Genomic DNA, 14,791 nt, shown 5'->3' with positions numbered 1-14,791 from the left:
TTCTGGTCTAACGGTCTTTAACGAGAGTGCCATTTCGGTAGACCTATCCATTAATACGGCATACCAAGATGGTCAATGCTGATCGTTTGCAAGAATGAACTCACTGGATGTGCATTCACAGCTGTCCACGTTTATACTGTTCCTCGCTATTCTCCATCGTTTACGGGATAGGACGAAGGATTTCCGAAACCCCTGTTAGTGCACTTAACAATTTTTTAAAAGCAAAATAAACCACATCAACAATTTGCTAGATGATGTTTCATCATCTATCGGTATTTTACTGTAAACTTTGTGCGTCTACGTGCAGTCGGCAGATAACGCACTGATGTGGTGCGATGACCGAGGCTTGGTTGACAATGCGTTGGTTCTTTGAGCCTACTGGTACGGAGTTAGCGTCCTATATTTTGAGTAATCCTTGCTCCGTCGTCATGACTGGTGGAGTCATGTAATCAGAAGAAGCCTTTTTGACAAACTTTGCAGTCGTTTGATAAAACTACCTCCTCTGTGCCAGACGACGTAAAGAATTGAATTTCTGATTTGTTTTCCCTCAACTACACAATGCTACAATGCACTACTAATTTCATTCAGAATGATGGTGATGGTAAGGCTAGAAGTTGTAGTAGTTGTAGCTGAGTATACTTCCATATTTCTTCTACAGTGCTCCTTCTATCAAGAAAAACCCACGGGGTGTTCAAAGCTATCCTCCAAAGGTTAGGCTGGAGGATAAAATACTCACTCGTATTCACCAACCTTTCATCGATTGCTTAAATTATACGGGCTCTCATTCTCATTCTTTGTTTAAGACATCCTACTTTTCCGACACCCAAGCGAGGAGGCACTGAACTCGACTTTGTTTCTTATCTCAGGAGGTGCGTTCCCCTGATGGCATCGGGATGTGCAATCCAGACGTCTGGCAGATGAAGAAAGCACGTCTAAAAGTCTCTTGCTCCCTAACAACAGAGTGCACATAGACACCATTTATCACGCGCTTAACCGCAACAAAAACCACAAGGATATGTACCATACACTTGGACTTGGCTTTTTTGCTTCACCGAAGCGCAAATCTGTCCTTGGTCAATTTCCACATTTCAAAACCCACAGATCAATCAAAGGAGAAAATAATCAGTGGACAATTTAAGCAGGCGCACTTTTGTCAGACGCGTTTAAGCCAGCAGTGGATCGAAAAATTATACGGGCCTCATTCTCATTCTTTAAGACATCCTACTTTTCCGACACCCAAGGCAGGAGGCACTGAACTCGACTTTGTTTCTCATCTCAGGAGGTGCGTTCCCCTGATGGTATCGGGATGTGCAATCCAGACATCTGGCAGATGAAGAAAGCACGTCTAAAACTTGCTCCCTAACAACAGAGTGCACATAGACACCATTTATCACGCGCTTAACCGCAACAAAAACCACAAGGATATGTACGTACCCGAGGAGGCACTGAACTCGACTTTGTTTCTTATCTCAGGAGGTGCGTTCCCCTGATGGCATCGGGATGTGCAATCCAGACGTCTGGCAGATGAAGAAAGCACGTCTAAAAGTCTCTTGCTCCCTAACAACAGAGTGCACATAGACACCATTTATCACGCGCTTAACCGCAACAAAAACCACAAGGATATGTACCATACACTTGGACTTGGCTTTTTTGCTTCACCGAAGCGCAAATCTGTCCTTGGTCAATTTCCACATTTCAAAACCCACAGATCAATCAAAGGAGAAAATAATCAGTGGACAATTTAAGCAGGCGCACTTTTGTCAGACGCGTTTAAGCCAGCAGTGGATCGAAAAAAGGGGAAAGGATATCAAAGTTTCGGCCAAATTAATGATATATCATGCAGGTCACCAGAGAATGTTTACCAACCGGGTAAAACATCTTTGTCGTTACCCTATCCAACTTGTGACTGTTTCTACTCCAACTGAGCAGCAGAAGGTGAAACTGTTTAGAAATCTAATCTTTCCCAACTGGCAAAACAAATAGCTCTCCTTCCAAATGCAGAATGTGCTATGACTTTTATGCCGGGGTTTCCAACAGAAGAGTAACAAACAAGAAGGCAAACGGCCAGTTCGACTTGAAAGTCATGCTATCACAACCTGACCGCTTCAGGGTTTTTAGTCTTCTAGAGTATAGTTTTTCGTAACTGCGTCCATGGAGTCACCGGATTCGACTTCGGACAGATTAAGTTAAACTTTGCTCAGTTACATATTGTCGTATGGACTCAACTGCGAACCTAACCAACCATCAAACCCAAAGCTTAAACACTTTTTCCGCACATTGCACAATAAAAACTTACTTCCCACAAATATTTCTTGATAGATCCAACACTTCAATCACTCTAAAGAGAGCCCACTACAAAGTTTTACTTGTGAAACAACTCGTACAATTCTTCATTGGTCTACCACTGTAGAGTGGAAGTGCCAAACCTTATTTTCTCCGAAGTACCGGATTCTCGTTATCCAGTGACTACTGTGAGAAAGCTGTGATTGTGTTTTCAGGTCAGGCTGTACCAATCTAATTTCACTGAGTGTTTTATTTGTCTAGAAGTCCGATACATATTGTTCTGATAGAAAATTAATACTGTGCCCTCACGTTTCAGAACCCTTTGTTTTAGTCTGCTATGATGTCGGCCCGCTCAGTGTTCAAGTGATAAAATGTCTGTTACCGGTTCTGATGTAAGGTTTCTCTAGGGTTTATAGGGTCTCTGCGAACTTTTCAAAGACCCATTCTTCTTCATAAGTTCTTTTTAAATTTAGCTGGCCTAGAGTATCATTGAACTTCTGGGTTTCAACACAGACCATCAAACCTATCTTTAAAATCACCTTCCAAGTTATATTCGCGTCTAAAACACTAATGTATGTGTAAAATCAAACTTCTGTTCGTGTTTGACTAAGTGAGCCAAAGCAGGAACAAACAACTTTTTAAAATCATTTAGTATTTCCTCCTCTACTTCGTTCCTTTATGCTGATGTTTTCTACGTTTTACTTGCTCGTTTGTTGCAATGGGCTTGCTCGCTTAAGATCCGTTTATTACGCCACAGGTCTATGAAATTCCACTTAAGGAAATTTGCCACAGCTTGCGCATCACGGACCAACATACATACATACTATTCTTTTAGGCTTCTTTGGCAGTGTTTTGTCCGATTCATACACTGTTTTCTGAAATTCTCGGATTCGATGCTGACCAAAGAACAAGTCCCCTGAACCAGTACTTCCATACTAAGCGGTATTAGGAACTTACATACAGTGGTATACTTAAACTTTGGAGATATTGCGGAATACAGTTAGTTCAGGTGCGCTGCTTAGTTGTTGGTCTGTCCTCTATGACTGTCAATCCGGCCGCCAGGTGCCAACCAGACTTAGGCTGTCTTATCGAGGTATCTGCAGAAGGTCAAACTGACACCAAGTATATAGTGGATTATACCTCACTAAGCATGATCTACTGCATGATATTTCTATGTAATCTTATTTACGGTGATAAACACCTTCGAATTTCCAAAGCCACCAGTAGCTGGGCTGGATAAGAGCAACTTGAAAATGTCTTCTGCGGCGGTCTGGTTGCTATTTACAAAGAACGCATCTGAGCTACTTAAGCCCGCGAAAGTCAGATTAGAGAGGGGCAAAGGTATATGTTCTTTAGAAGCAGAGTTTTCGAAAATTGGGTGACGCCACCTGGATTAAGGAATGCTGGGAAAGCATCACTGTAAACACAAATGGTTTTAACGTCTTCAGCATGGATAAAAACGTTGTAATTTCGTAAAAGGGTGGAATGTTTGAATAATAGCTGCAGCGAATTTAACCATTTTTCAAAGACCAATTTCATTTACGTGTTTAAAGCCTAGCTCCAGGTGAAGAACTTTTTCGCGTTGTTGACGCAGAGAATGTCTGCGTTTTTGGTGCCAAAGTTGGATGAACTGGGATCCAAAGTCCTTTTTGCAATCTCTACGGACAGAAAACAACTTTTACACGGTACCGATAGTGGATTGTTTTTGCCAGTATAGCAGTACCACCACTTGGGAGATCAATAACATGACAGTAATCCGGGCCGTACATTCGTTGGATGTGGTCCGACTGTGCTCTAAGTGTCCGAAATGATTGTTGGATTCGCAAGCTCACGATAAACGCTTGTAGTAGCGCACATTTCCGCTACACTTGGCACGTTGAATTATATTGTTGAAACTTTCGCTCTATGACCGGATTACAGCCTCAATGAAAATGGAGCTTTTCCATCCAGCATTCTGTCTCAAAGCAACACGCACCTTTTCCTGCCAGAAGTTGACGACGAAAAAGGCTTGTTCCTGTTGTCGAAACTTGAAACGTTCTTCCCGTATTCGTCACAGCGTTAGTATTCGACAAACACAGCTTTACCGACCTGTTGCAAATTTACCACCCACGCACATAATCGATTATCAGAGGCAGGATCAAATTCAGTGCATTAGCAATCACTACCCTAGTAGTGGCCACCGTTCCGTGGCAACACATGCTTAATGAATACAGCCCAGTTGGACAGGGATATTTCTCATTTCTAGACAGGAAAACAGGATAGCCAATCGTACCATGTGGCGCTGCGGTGTCCGCCTTAGGGATTTTAACATGAGTGATATCAAATGTAGAGCCAAACTTCATTGATCAATCATCTGATGAAGTTGTTTCCCAAATCATAGGCTCCATGCCTTGTTAATATCCACTCATCGACCAGAACCACTGAGGGTGTCTCTTCACAAAGAAACTTCGATGTGACGTTGCGATGTAACGTTTACTGAAAACGTGAAGTTACGTTAAAAGTCTTCTCCCCAAACACCACCAAGAATGTATACCTGGCATGCGGATAGCCAACAGATCCTGTAATTCCTTCAAGAAAGGACGGTTAATATGCCATTTTTAGCAACCAATGCGTAGTATATGGTTTTCGGAGGCGTCCTTAGGATGTACAATACACGACGAACCCAAAACCATATTTCATCCCAACAACTTATAAACGAAATCATCCCCATTTTTCCGGCATAACTATCCCCTTTCCGAAGCCCGCTATCAACACAAAACTTTTAAGGACTGACTGGTGTGTGAATGCGAGTTAGGCGTACGTAAAAACAGTCATGTGATTCAAAATTCCCAGTCTGATTTGTTCGTTTGCATTCTTGGCGTTGGTGGAAGTGCAATCGGAAACTAGAAACAAGTAACTAAAATGTTCTAAGGGAATTTTCACAAATAAGTATTCCGACTTCCGATTGTCTGTAACTTTAGCAAAAAAACTTCCATACTCAAAAGAAAATTGATGTCCCCAATTCACACACAGTATAAATTCTCGTGGCACCTAGCTTAGTTTTTCGTGTCTTGCCGTGGATGAACTTCATAATCTTTTCAAACTTTCCACAGAAAATCGCTTCCATAATATCAAAGACAAACTTATAGCTGAGCTTGTGACAGTTTCAAACCAGCGAAACACCAGGCGTCATCCATTAGCTCAGGTCACGGTAGATGAAGAGATTTCGCTACGATAAATTGAGGTATTTAGTTGCAACGCATGACTATAAGGCTTTAAAAGAACAAATAATTGTGTTTCGCTTCGTCCGTGCTTAGCAATCTGACACAAAGCCCTCATTTACTTTACTCGTGCGTACAGTGTACATTTGTTCAAAAGAATTTCCTGTGAACCTCTATATAGGGTGTCCGGTAAATCCATGTAGTGATCAATTTAGCATACACAAGAATAAAAGTTACATGTGATTCCCGACAAAAGCACTTGCAACTGTGCAGATGACATTTCCTTTTTCACTTGAATCGGAGGGCAAGAAAACAAAAATACTGCGAAATGTCGACATTTTGGTTTAATCTCCTCAGCCGCAATAATAAAAACCGTAAACTCTGTATGCCGGAGGATGTTTCACGTAACTTTGACGCGCCTGCTATCGAATAGTTTTTACGTTGATATTCCACATATATGCTATCTTGCCACAATAACGTTGTTGCCAAAAATGATAATTTGCTATTTGTATAATTTTCCTGACACATTTCGTCCGTTCCAGCACCGGAAATTTGCAGCTTTAACAGAGCAACCGCTAAATTAATTTTGTATTTTTTGGAGTCAGTAGATTTTAATGAAAGCCGCGCTCAACTTTTGTCAGAACCACCGAGTAAATTAAGCGCTGCACTTGACCAGAATCAGTGTTTTGGCTGATGACAATTTGTTTGTTTACAGACATTGTTTGTTTATATTTCGCAAGCAACCATGGATAATGTCTACAGGAATTAGTGCATATTGACATCACACTCGAATGGAAACACTGTTTTCGATAAACAGTTTCATGTTGACGAATGAAGGCAGTAACTGGTCGTGATATATCCATGCTGGTCGATTGTATCCCAGCAGAATATTACTGATACATTTCTTATCTCCAAATTGCAGGCTTTATTTTCCGGCCTACATAAGTTCTAAACAGAATTGTATCACTCAGGGTGCACTGGTGATATGTTTGAATTCAGCTTAGATAAATCCGAAGCAGTTACCTCAAAGCAGTACTTTACCGACTGTTGGTTTATCCTTAACCCCTAGAAATCGCATTCATTTCCGTGTGTTTTAGCACCACCTCAATCTAGTAAATGATTAGATGTTTGTGAGTTCAAATGCGTTATGATTTGCTTCCTGCACTATCCGTCCCGCCCACTTAGCGCCTTAGGTTAATTACTGCTCCGAAGTGTACCTGGGGGATGGTTTGCTCCCTTCCTTTCCGGATTTAATGGTTTAGTGACCGAACCAAAAGCCACTTTTGTCTAATTCGTTTACTTCAGGTGAACTAGGTGTGTTTTCACGTGCGAACCAATGAGGTTGTCGACGGGAGGAAATGTTAGCACCTGGCGAAAACCGCCAACTAGCCAAATGGGATTGTTTAACGGCATACAACCGATGCTTAACATTTTATCAGATGCAAATAATATTCAAGTCTAATTGGCGAGGGAACAGGCCGTTTTTATCCCATTTCTCTCCCTTTTCAATTGTCACTTATCTAAAGAGTCGCTTGTGTTTGAGACGGTATGTCCGTAAACAAAACTGCTGGGTTCAGTAACAAGTGGTAGGCTTATTCGCCTCAGATTCTTAAGATATAAGATTCAGTGGAAAAACGTTGAAAACGATTAATGTGATTTTAAAATGTGGCTGGCCTGCAACCTGTGAGGTCATTGCATTGACCATAGGATCGGTTTATTATCGGTAAGTGGCTCCGTGCATCAAGAGAATTCTGGTTGAAATAGGTTGTTATACAATTCACGTCAGCAAATGTAGATTGTGATGAGAATTTCGCAGACGCAGCCTGGCGAAACCTACATATCGTCATCTTTAGTCAAATTGTGTTCTGCACACTAAAATCGTGCAGTGAGCTCATATAAGTGAATAACATTGGCAGTTTCGTTTTCGATCAGGCAGTTCGATTGGTTATGCAGTCAATGTTTGGTTGTCCATCAAAAATTGTACAACAGCATCTAACCTGTGTTTCAAGGGTATTGATGCTAACTCGTTTATCGGATGCCCATATTCTACATACCTGCATGTTCGGGAATTAGCACTGCTCGTAATGAAAGAAGAAGAAAACACGGAACGACAGTTAAATCGATCTTCAGTTAGCCTGTGGTATGCATGTTGTAAGTTTTTGCCTCAGGAAATGAGCCAAATATTACCCTACCCAAAACGGGTCCGTCTGTTTGTATCCAGTAATTCGGGTTTACGAACCCTAGCAAGAACTAAATAACTAGGATGACAGCGGACCTCATTCACAGTGTAGATATCTTTTTTGTCCAAAGTGTCAGAGTTTTGGACGATTTCTACTGACGTTAACATACAGCAAAGAAAAGGAGGCACTAAACGGTAGTTTTTAACGGCGAGTTAATCAATCAAGTGTATGTATGACAAGCAATGTTTAGGCTTCTAACCGTGCCTCAATGGGATCCTCAAGGGAATTACCACTCTCAACGTAGATTTGTTATTATAATTGCCTAGAGGGTACATTAAGAGTCAGTTCGTTGAAGAGAGACACCCACTGATGACGTGGCAAAAATTTCTTTTATTTGGTTCTCTATTGCTGTATTGCCTTGTTTACTGATCCAGCGACTGAATCGATTCCAGGATGTTGGAAGACATTCCAAATCGATTACACAATTAAGCTATCCAAAAATATATAAAACAACCATTTATTCTGGCTTTGATTTGGCTATTCAGAAACTTTGTTTTGTATTTGATAAGTATTCAAAGTATTATTGAATACAAAGGGGTAGTCGTCCGGAGTTCCACTGATAATATCAAATTTTCTGCTAATATCAAATATATGATTAATAATCTAATAAATATTTAACGGTTGAGCTGTTAACATGTTCCACTACTCGCGTAACGTTGTATCATTCCGCTGCTAGTAAACAATTTGGGACACGACCTAATTAGACCGGCAGTATAATATTTACAACTAGTTGACCCATGAGTACCAGTATTGTGTTGGTTTGGGCGGGTAGAGTCGTCTTTATCATTAATTGCTTTGCCACTTAGGTTGTGCACACGTCACATCAGTCGCTAAGTGATATAGTCAAACACCGAATTTGGTCGATCGCGAGAGCATAATTTCCGTCAAATTGAGAGTAGACTTAGGTGTGTCTTTTTTGTAGAGATTTCGTCCTGGAAGTGAAGCCAATCTATGCTGAAAAGCCGAGAAGCACTGTGTAGAGGCTCATTCCTATTGGGAATCGTATCTAACGAAACTCCGGAGAGTCTCGAATCTGCGACCTCCTGGCTAGCAGTTTGAACACTTAACCTTTCGGCCACGAGCGGCTGATTAGCTGTATGATTAACTCCCACTTGAACAGGTTATAGTATCACACATTCTTCAATCGCGGGATCCACATCGTCACATGTGTCGACCGGCTTCTCGGGCAACGACTTTTTGGGACCCACGGAGTGCCTTAAAACGCGCACTGCCGATGAGTTCCACACCGAGCCAGCTTTCATTATGCAAGACAAACATTTTTAAGTATAATATCCTATAGAGAAAATAACGTTGTGTTACTTCATTGGATGGAGGGATTCTGGATGTTCACTGTAAACTTGCCCCCGCCAATGAAGTTTATCCAGATTGCTGAACCGAGAAATTTTGTTGGCTGTGGTATGCATCTTAAGCATCATCGAATAGATAAAATTCCACGACATTCCGATAAAGTTTTTGGATGTGTGCATGTTCAGGTGGAACACGATTAAACTGCATTATTGGTGTCTTACATGATAAGAACCGGCAAGTGAAGCAGCAGTTGGAATATACGTCAAAAGTAGCTGTAGAAAACCAGTTAGGTGGCCAGGCATGGAATAGATAAACCAAGAGAGAACTCTAAACATCCTGGGGTTTCTTTGAAAAGAGCGTCAGTTGGGATGAGTTTTACTATTACATTAGTCCTTCTTTCTCAAACATTTATTTAACATCCTTTTTAGGCCAATTTAACGGAGTCAAAGTCATTCCATTTTTTTAACATACGCTTTCTAATGCATGTTGGTCGATCCGGGTGCTGATGTGCCTAAATTCAATAAGCCTTGAAGAGTTTATTGGTGGACCCACAATAGAGTTCCGAGGTTCTTGCTTCCTCATTGAAATATAGCAGCTTGACGTGTGCTTAGGTAATCTCTTTTCATGTGCTGACGTCAAAGTTATACACTCAATAAAATTTCTTCCTCTCAATCTTGTTGCAGTCAATGGTGTAGACATCAAAGGCAACTTTCAATTCACGTCGACCTACCTATTAAATAACATTCAAATAACTCAGATTAAGCACTCCATCAACAAATTGTTCGTCACATGATCGTTTGATCGATTAAACACCTACAGCAGATCTAAAGAATCAGAGTCACTGTACGCATTCCGCAACATGTCACAATCGTACGTCGCATAGCCTAAAAACTGGGTAATTATCATCTCTAAATTATTCCCTGACCTGCACTGGTCCTGGAACAATTCCGCGGTAGGCTGATGCAACTTTAGATTGATAGCCTAAAGCAGCATGCTGAAAGTAAGAACTGTCGTTGCGAATTTCAACTGCTTGCGAACTTACTACACGGAATACAATCGAAAATCGGACGTCGTGTGTGGTTGGTTAACATTTTAGGTTACATATTGTTCAATTAACACTGAGCCATTCCAAATACAAGATAAATCACCAAACCCAAATGTAATGGAATTTATTCTGCCATGCAAAGCGCACATTAATTTTCCCTGATTCGTGTTACAACTCGGTTACTTGGGGGCTAAAATGTGTGCACGCATCTATCTGTATGTGTTTGTATGTGATTGAACCTGACTTTGGATGTAACCTTGAGGCAGATTGCGTATTGTAGTGGACTAGAAAATTCTATCCAAGGTAGATTTCTATGTTTGAACACTCACAACTATCAGTCACGGTACTAGTTCACCAACAAGAATCTTACTAAACCCTACGCTAGGATTTTGCAGTAGTTTGTGGGGTTCAATGCTCAGTTCAGTGCATCAAATTCACCAAGAGAGCATATGAGAAAAAAAGGAATAATCTGTTAATACTTCAGAATGTATTCGCGCGTCCCCACCACTGTCGGACGATTCTTTCAATTAACAAAATATGTACTGTTACATCCTTATCAGGAGATGAACTCGCGCTGTTAGATTTTGGGACAAATTTCAGGAACCCACTAGGAAAGCAAGAACTTAACCAAATGCACTTGGCCAGAGGAGGTGATACGACAGTCCTGTTGGAAAGAGACGGAAATCTATCGAATAATGAATCGCCAACCAGATGAGAGCAAAACTGCTGGTAGATCCAGACACAACACTATCTGCTGAAACATGCTGCCTTATTAATCAATGATAATAAATCCCGCTATCTACGAACAACAGTTAGCATACTTCCTCCACTATAATAACACGATTCTCAGTTGCTTTTTCAAAATTTTGTGATCATAACAGTTATATTCAGTTGAATGTAGTATTGTATGTAATCAGTGTCCTACCATGTTACTTTCGTATTTTTATGGAAGTTTAAGCAGGTTCCATTAGCGGTCGTTTCCGTGGGGAATCACTTATGACGTTGGCTTGTAGTTGAAAAATAAGCGAAAACTTATCCCTTCTCTGTTTTTACTTGATTACTCGATGCCAAAAGCTAATGACATTTTTGTGGAATTCAGAAGCAAAAATCTGACCTTGTAGGGCGACTTGTTAATCAGTGATCAATCGTAATACTATTTCAAAATATTCTGTGAAATGTCAGCTGTGAATTGCTTGCCATGCTAACCGAGGACTCTTGCGTTCGAGTAATTTGTATTATCAGAATATACCAGTAATTTGAATTAACTTTAGCCTTAGTAGCCAACACCACAAACCTCCCGTCACACGGTAACAAAATATCCGATTTCTCGAAATGCTCGGTTTCTGACAGGCCATAATCACAACCCACAACCTAATTAGTAAGCTGATCAAGCTACGGCTGACGGCATTCTGAATCCTTGGAGATCGGATTGTGCTGCCAGGATGAAGTCTTCACCTGCCTCTGCAAATTCTGGGTTGCAACTTGGAACACCAAGGCAATTATAAGCATACGATCAAACAAAGATCAAATAGTCAATGTAGAATTGAATCTACTGACTATGGGCAGAACGGATTAACTAACAGTTTAATGCACGCCAGCCGTCTTTGGCCGCATTTTAATCAACAACAAGCACTGACTAGACTGTCGGCCTGAAGCAACATTTAGTGACCCTACATCTCCGAACCAAATATCTATTTAAAGTCAACAGGCCCAGATGAATTTCCGGCAATGTTTTCTATTGATAGTGATCGATGCTATTAAATAAACTTAGTACACTTTTGAAAGATTTGAAGCGCTGAAGATGTACCACATCTACATCACTTTACCGACTTGGCCCACTGGGCAAAGCAGGGTTCTGATCATACAGGGAACGCATTAATCAAATAATCATCCCTCTAAATCTGCTGAAGATGGATGAAAAATACCAAAGACCGAATCGTCAGGCATGTATTGTATAAAAATGCTCAAATGGACCAATTTTGAGAACCGACACACTGAAAAAAGTTCTCGTTAAAGTTTGTTGCATTTGAAAAGAGTTATGTTGGCAGTTTTGAGCGTTTGGAAAACTATCTTCGGGTTTCGTTATCTTAAGCGAAGCCCACAACACATCTTTAAAAGTCTTTTCTACGCACGTAAAGCTCTGGTCCTCGGACTGATTACAGTGGCTGGGCCATCATCAGCGCTTCCCATCATCAGAAGTATCATCTAAAGGCATATCAGACAGCGGGCGGACAAAAAATGCGCATCAATGGGTCTTCGCAAAAGATCGACTTACTTTTCCTACAACTGACTTATGTTTGTTACCAACTTCGATATCCACAGCACATCCCAAAGGTACCAAGCCATTAGCTTTCTTGGTAAGCCCTATTTTCTAGCCGTAGACCGGGTTGAAAATGGTTGCCGGGGTGCCAAAAGATGACATAGCTAAAGCGCATAAAATCACTTAGTGACAAATTTGGCACCGTTGATTCATTGAGCTTGGTTGATGAGGGCCTAAACAATGAAGTGAAAACAAATTTCAAAAGTCCCCAAATCAGTAATGATCTTGCGACCTTTTTTAAGATGATAAGGGTATATCCTAACATTTATGTATCTTCGCTGTTTCCCTTCCATGTGTTATGGCGTACAAACGTGTGACCCCACAGTCTGCCTTTGTTGAAAAATATTCCTATAATTGGAATCGGTTGTCTTAATTTGGCATTTTGATTTTGTTTTTTTTTGCATAAAAATGACACGTTGGATTTGCTAAATGTGGGTAATGAATATCATATTCCCCACCACCGCAAAAACAATTAATTTAAATTAACATTGAATGCTCACTGACAGAATTCAACCCGGTATGTGGCCGTCAAAATGAGCCAAACACCGGTCAAGAGCAAAATAGACTTGGTCATGTTGGAAGGCTAGAGTGGGTTGAATAGGCTTAATGCTTGTCCGAAATTGATCACGTCAGCAGTGCTTACCTCCTTACAAGGCTCTTTAAAATGTCCATCACTTAAAACAAGAGATGGTCTCTTTTCGGGCTCACTTTTCATTATAACTATGTTCTAACCTGCAAGTGTATTAATCCCCTACACATGACTATATAAAGTACTCTGTGACAATTAGCAGACAAATGTAGTTTTACCATGAAGGAAACAGTGGCTGGTTACCTTTACCTTACATCAGATAAATAAGTAAAAATTGGCTGTCTCATTTCTCCCATTAACATAGAGTGTTGCCACACAAGTTGTTCCGCATTTTCTGCATTAAGTTGTATGTTCATGAAATCGTACGTTCTTGTTTTGGCTAGGTCTTCTATGAACCTCATATTAATTATTTTTCGCAGAGACAAAATTTCGTGCCACTTGGACAACTAATGAGGAATACTCAGAAAGCAATTGGCAGTATGTGGCACTTCCTTAGTGAAATTACTGAAAACATTAGCAAATTCGTCACTGAGGCATTTATTCTACCGATTAAGGTGTGAGGCTGCCTGGATATATCGCCCAAATGCTGTCTTATTGTCTTCCCAGTTGTGCTGAGGGTGACAAGTTCGTAGAATATGCGTTAAACGTGCAAAAGGCAAGGGTTATTACTTCAGAAAACTTGTGAAAGCTCAAATGGGCGTCGAATTACGATATGATCCTTCCTTTATTCTGTGATTAGGCCAGAAAACATGTTTAAAGCCTAGAATAACATTACTTGCCCAAGGAAACTACTTTTCGATTGCTAGAATTTTTGAATACATAATCAGATGCATGAAATTTCTATCAGAAACCATTTGGGGTAAAATCTAACAGGCTGCTTGCGATATTTACACTAATAAATAAACTTATAAACGACATGGTAACACCTTTTGTAATACATAGTTTTGGTATGTATATTAATCTGTGAAGTATTCCGTGGTTTGAAAGCAGGATGGCATTTTATGTTGCCTTTAACGCACATTGAAAGAGGACGTGAAAAAGTTGTTTTCGCATTTGAACCCAAATGAACACCCAGGAAGTTATTCAGGGTGCCTGTTTACTTTCTGTCTCTTGTTTAAATCTTTTTACGATTGCCGTTCTGACGAACGTGTCGATCTTATCTTGGTTTGCTCTTGAACACACTTTCGTCACTCTGCAAAACTTATACACAAGTTCCATGATTTTAAACGAATGTTGTCACGAAAGTCACGCCTGAATATTCCAAGCAGGATGGGGCAAAACGACAGCAAACACAGAAAAAATGAACTTCATACCTCATAGTATGAAACTGAAAAGTTGCGCACAAAGTTCCTACAGCTTTTGAACATGTTATATGAATGAAAAAACGCCGGTTTTCTTAACTTTTTCCCCAAGCATTTAGTTGGGGTTTACACTAACGTGGGTGTATTTTACGATGCTGTTCTAACACCCAAAACTACTAGAGCAACAAAAAATCGTTTCATATTTTCATTCTCTTCCAAACCTGATTTGAATTATTTGACTATACTTGAATAGCTTACTCCATAGGAGACCAGGAATAATCGGCATTTGCATGCGGTCTGTGTATAATATTATAACAAGATAGAATGTTTGTTATTTTATTTGTTTTTTAATGGTAAATGGTTCCAAAATGCAAAACATTCGCTAAAAAGTCATTCTCATTGAAAAAATCTTCCCTAAATTCCTAGAACACGTCTTTTATACAGTAATGAAAGTTATTTGAAAGGCCTAGCTATGAACAGGTTACACGATTTGCATCATGTGAAT

The 14,791-nt window shown here is 40.3% G+C and overlaps 1 protein-coding gene across 1 annotated transcript in view; it reads left to right on the top strand.

Moving 5' to 3' along the window:
• T265_10336 (hypothetical protein) overlaps positions 1–14,791 on the top strand; it is a gene marked incomplete at both ends in the record, with an annotated part of 96,175 nt that overhangs the window by 6,884 nt on the left and 74,500 nt on the right. The window lies entirely within an intron of this gene.

This window comes from Opisthorchis viverrini (genome assembly GCF_000715545.1).
Source record: "Opisthorchis viverrini unplaced genomic scaffold opera_v5_354, whole genome shotgun sequence".
NCBI classification, from domain to species: domain Eukaryota; kingdom Metazoa; phylum Platyhelminthes; class Trematoda; order Opisthorchiida; family Opisthorchiidae; genus Opisthorchis; species Opisthorchis viverrini.
This window is presented reverse-complemented; position numbering and strand designations above follow the sequence as displayed.